This window comes from Babylonia areolata, chromosome 4 (assembly GCF_041734735.1).
Source record: "Babylonia areolata isolate BAREFJ2019XMU chromosome 4, ASM4173473v1, whole genome shotgun sequence".
NCBI classification, from domain to species: domain Eukaryota; kingdom Metazoa; phylum Mollusca; class Gastropoda; order Neogastropoda; family Buccinidae; genus Babylonia; species Babylonia areolata.
In genome coordinates this window covers 3,977,277-3,983,323 of record NC_134879.1, presented here as the reverse complement: position 1 = coordinate 3,983,323, position 6,047 = coordinate 3,977,277, and the positions used below count along the sequence as shown (strand labels likewise).

General features: G+C 36.8%; 1 long non-coding RNA gene across 2 annotated transcripts in view; it reads right to left on the bottom strand.

Moving 5' to 3' along the window:
* LOC143281532 (uncharacterized) overlaps positions 1-5,353 on the bottom strand; it is a 39,764-nt gene extending 34,411 nt beyond the window's left edge. The window contains exon 1 of one of the 2 annotated variants that reach the window (XR_013055132.1): positions 5,185-5,353. This is a non-coding gene — a long non-coding RNA (uncharacterized LOC143281532). The remainder of the gene's footprint in view (positions 1-5,184) is intronic. The other variant, XR_013055131.1, reaches the window with a different exon arrangement.
* Between the last annotated feature and the right edge of the window lie 694 nt (positions 5,354-6,047).

Below are 6,047 nucleotides of genomic sequence, written 5' to 3'. Positions count from 1 at the left end.
AAAAGTGTTTGTGATTGAGAGGATATATGACAGGATTGAGGATACATGACAGATTTGCCCTTTCACTGTGAACACTGAAAGGTAATATACAAGTTGTAACATGTATGTAGATATATATATAGATAGATAGATACATACATTGATAAATATACATATAAAATATACATGCATGTATATACATATACATGTAAATACACTTGCATAGAATAGATAGATATATAGATAGATATATAGATAATAAGATATATGTGAGTTTTAGGGTACAAATTCAAGTCAATTATAGATTATTTCATGTGGCAGTCTCATTACCTCAAAAAAATGAGAGAGAAAATATTTGCTACAGGGACAGACACAGGGCAGCAAAAGGTGGAAAGGTGTCAGTATGTTCCCCTCACCTGCATCATCAGTGAACTTGACCATCATTAACATTATTATTAACTGTTATGGCTATAGATCAGAGAAGGTTGCCAAACAGGCTGACAAAACTGTGTTGTGGGTAGCTGTTAGTGTTAGGTGCACATGTATGTTAAAATGCATGTATCCATTTTGTATGTGTGGGTATGTGTGTTAGTCACATTTTGTTGTGTGTATGTAGCATTGATCTAATGTGTTATATAAACAAAAGTGTTTGTGATTGACAGGATCCATGACAGACTTGCCCTTTCACTGTGAACACTGAAAGGTAAGATCATCTTTTCTCTTTAGATGGCTAGCACAGTATGTAACAAATGACCTCAATTTCTTATATTTAGTGTTTAGTTGAAACATGGCTATGAATAGTATGATCATTATCATCATTAATATTATTAATATTAACTGTTACGGCTATAGATCAGAGAAGGTTGCCAAACTGGCTGACAAAACTGTGTTGTGGGTAGCTGTTAGTGTTAGGTGCACATGTATGTTAAAATGTATGTATGCATTTTGTGTATATTCTATATCTTTATTTAAATATACAAGTTGTAACATGTATGTAGAACTTAAATATAGATAGATAGATACATTGATTGATAGATATACATATAAAATACACATGCCTGTATACACATATAGATGTAAAATACACTTGCACATATTTGACAGATAGATAGATACAGATATAGATAATAAGATATATGTGAGTTTTAGGGTACAAATTCAAGTCAGTTATAGATTATTTCATGTAGCAGTCTCATTATCTCAAAAGAATGAGAGAGAAAACATTTGCCATCAGAGTAGACACAGGGCAGCAAAAGGTGGAACACTGCTGTGTGGCACCAATCCTATGTCATCTCCATCTGGAAAGGTGTCAGTATGTTCCCCTCACCTGCATCATCAGTGAACTTGACCATCATTAACATTATTATTAACTGTTATGGCTATAGATCAGAGAAGGTTGCCAAACTGGCTGACAAAACTGTGTTGTGGGTAGCTGTTAGTGTTAGGTGCACATGTATGTTAAAATGTATGTATCCATTTTGTGTGTGTGGGTATGTGTGTTAGTCACATTTTGTTGTGTGTATGTAGCATTGATCTAATGTGTTATATAAACAAAAGTGTTTGTGATTGACAGGATTATATGACAGGATCCATGACAGACTTGCCCTTTCACTGTGAACACTGAAAGGTAAGATCATCTTTTCTCTTTAGATGGCTAGCACAGTACGTAACAAATGACCAAGGTTTCTTATATTTAGTGTTTAGTTGAAACATGGCTATGAATAGTATGATCATTATCATCATTAATATTACCAATCTTAACTGTTACGGCTATAGATCAGAGAAGGTTGCCAAACTGGCTGACAAAACTGTGTTGTGGGTAGGTGCACATGTATGTTAAAATGTATGTATACATTTTGTGTATATTCTATATCTTTATTTAAATATACAAGTTGTAACATGTATGTAGAACTTATATATAGATAGATAGATACATTGATTGATAGATATACATATAAAATACACATGCATGTATACACATATACATGTAAAATACACTTGGCACCATAAAATTTTATCATTACAAAGTTTAAGTGTCCAGTTCAGCTTCAAGTATCTGCCATCAAACGGGTTGATAGATCAGATACATAACAAGTAGAAGTTTACACTCGCATATTAATTGACATTTGATCACATGCAGCCACAGCAGAAGCTTTGGACACTTGTGCATGTTGTTTGCACAAAACAGTGCGTTGCTGTGTTGGCATGCACTTTTTCTGAAATAGATGCCTTGATCAGGAAATTTGGGATTGTTGAAAAAACTTGCTTCACATATATGATGTAGATCTATAGCTCTTTCTCGTGAGATGGTCCATTCTAATTTGAAGAGGGTTTTTGGTGTGGAGGGTATACTGCCTTGTACTGGTGTTGTAGGCATGGAATTATGGTTAAACAGCAGACAGTGAAATGTCAATAAAAATTGTAGCATAAGAAGAAGACCAGATTTAAATGCTTAAACATAATCCATTGTTTTACTTTTTTTCTTTAAATTGCAAACTATTCAGTAAACATTAGTGCTAATATATTGTGTTTTACAAAGTGAGCTTCACATTGGTTTGTATATGACATTCTGACAAATGAATACATGAATAAACTTGATATGTTACTACCCCATGGAACTGATACCTTGTCATGGTGGGGTAGCTTGAGTGCTTCAGTGACCTGTCGAGCTATGTCATTTGATGTGTCACATGCCTGGTAGGGCCTCCCATGCTGGACAGGTTGTGGGTATTTGTTCCACAAACTATACCAGCTGGCATGATGCACGCATTTTTGGGTTTCCCTTGCTGAAAAGGTTGTATAGTAGAAGCCCGACAAAATTCAGTTGCAAACACATGTCTTTGCATATTTATCTCTTATGACTGACAATTCGTCGTCCTTCTGTTTCAGGAAATGGACATCAGCTAGGACAGGAACAACAGAATCTTCTGTGAGAAAACCTGTATGCTTTTGATCTAAATAAACACAATACAATACAACATCATAAGCCTCTGTTGCTTGATCAGTGGATGTTTGGTTTGTTGAAGGTGCTGTTTGTGTGCTCCTGTGGGGATGTCAGGGACTCTTTCCATTAAAATACTATGCCCACCCTCTGGAAACCCTCTCCTGAAAATTTATCATTTTATATGTCACTTTTCCTTTTCTGTCATTTATTACTTCAGCCATGCTATTCATTCCCATCCATTTTTTTCAAGATAGCCATGATTATTTATTTTTCTGGACTTCATAATTGTGCATTCTTGCAAAGCTGTATTCAAATTTGGACCTAGGATATACGAGTTGCCTGCTGGCATTTTTTTTTGTTTTCTATGCCTGTTATGTACAATTTGCGTATTATGTATAATTATGTCAATGTTCAGGTTTGATTGGTTTACTCTATCGATAGATTAATGGAAAGGCCAATTTGATGCATGTAGTTATATGTGCATGCATACGACTATTCATGCACACACACACACACACACACACACACACACACACACACACACACACACACACACACACAAAAAAAATCCCTCCCCCCACACCCCCTTTTTTTTTTATATACAAGATCAAGATCAATATTATATGACACACAGTCACACACAAATTGTTTTTTTTTTTTAATGGCTAACTCATGTTCAAGATTTTAAATCCCAAAACTAAGTTCATGGCAGAAACTATATTACATATTTAATTCAGCATTTTTATGAATGAGAAGTAGCCAAAATGAAAACCATCACTGTGGTGATTGATATTCAGTGTCCCAACACATTTACCACTCTGAATAAAGTCCACAACTTGCTGCAACACAAGCAGCCATTACTTACATCTAACCGAAGTCATGCTTACCAAAAATAAACAACAAAAATCAATAATAATAATGATATTAAAATAAGATAAATGAAGATATCTTATTTTAATATCTAACCAAAGTCACACCTACCAAAAAAAAAAGATAATGATATTAAGATAAATAAATGAAAACAAGAACATCACTACAGTTAAAGCATTTCAGCTAAAAAGCTGGCCCAGTGCTTCCCTCATTGAACGACAAGCAACCTCCAGGTTGATGACCACTCCCTCCAACCACCTGAGCTCATCTTCTTCCACCACCAGTCAGTCATTTCAGAAACCATTTCCATCAGTACATTCAAAATGTCAGTTTCTCAAGATGGTGGCATTAGAACAAACTCATATATGTGCTAAACCACGTCTACCACACAGATGCCTGATCAGCAGCATAACCCAATACATCAGGCTTTGAGTGCATGCATATGTTTGTGTACCCATCGGGGTAGATTTCGTCTGCACAACTTTTGCCAGAGGACAAACACTTATGTTGCCATGGGTTCATTTTCTGTGTGCAGTATGCTTCCTGCACATTAGATTGGTGTATCGTTGCATGATTTTAAATAAAGTATGAGAAGACGAATGAGACATGGATTTCAAACTCGGACTGTCACGGTTAACAGTGTAAACGCACACTGTCTCTCTCTCTCTCTCTCTCTCTCTCTCTCTCTCCATTGTCAATCAGAGTATTGGGAACCGGGCTTTCACCAACATACACATATTTCATAAGGACATGGAGTGATTACCAGGTATATAATATACTTGCAATTTTCCTTTCTATGCATTGAACCAAAAAGTTGTCATTTAGACAGGATTCACACATGAGCCATGAAGGCTTTGCCTCTTGTTCAAGTGAATCACAAGTGAGTCTTGAAGGCCTTGCCTCTCTTGTTAATCATGCACTGATCTCACCAAGTACATAAAATAACCAATGTGCTAACAGATGCAAACTTCTCTGTTTATATACACACAACATACTGATCAAAAGGGGAAGAGAATCACCGCCGTATAATATATATATATATATATATATATATATATATATATATATATATATATATAATCTAGAGAGAGATCTGTTGTGATAAAAAGGAATACAAATACAACTATAATATAGACACATAAAAACCGTGAAGTATACGACGGATTGTGCATTCTTAATCATGTACTCATGTCGCTGGCGTAAAATGAACTCTTAATCATGTACTTACGTCGCTGGCGTAAAATGAACTCTTAATCATGTACTTACGTCGCTGGCGTAAAATGAACTCTTAATCATGTACTCATGTCGCTGGCGTAAAATGAACTCTTAATCATGTACTCATGTCGCTGGTGTAAAAGACGTGATATGAACTCTTAATCATATATACCTACTCGTCTCTAAAATATAGACAGGAAAGCATACCTCCCTTAAAGGCGGCAGTGGTGTAGCACTGGGTGGTGCAGTTTACGGTGGCCACTTCCCAGACTTGGTCCTTGCACGCCCAGCCGTTCTCCAAGTCATCACTGTTATACTCACAGGAGTAGCATTCTGCCATCCACTGTACCGTCACTGCACAAGCAAGTCATATTTTGTATCACCAGGGTTACGAAACTGAGGACGCTTCCTGTCGTATTAAAGGCTTTCTGCATCGCTTGAATCGTCGCAGAATCATGATGATGATGATAATTATCATCTTCGTTCGTGGGCTGCAACTCCCACGTTCACTCGTCTGTACACGAGTGGGCTTTTACGTGTATGACCGTTTTTACCCTCGCCATGTGGGCAGCCATACTCGGTTTTCGGGGGTAATAATAACTAATTGCTTAAAAAAACAAACAAACAAAAAAAAACACACACACACACACACAAAACGAAACACACACACACGCACACGCACACGACAACCCAACTATCACCCAACACTTCAAAAGATCACAATCACAAGATAATTCATTGTCCTTAAAAGGAGATTCTTGGTGCTGTGGCACACAGTTAAATCCTATAATCATAGTACATTCGCTTATACTCCTCCTCCTGTCCTCCGTACCGCTGACCTTCCCTGGTTCTCAATGTGGTGACTTTGACACTATCTTTCCTCTGTAGCCATGGTGACTTAGACACTATCTTTCCTCTGTAGCCATGGTGACTTAGACACTATCTTTCCTCTGTAGCCATGGTGACTTTGACACTCATCCTTCCTCTGTAGCCATGGTGACTTTGACACTATCTTTCCTCTGTAGCCATGGTGACTTTG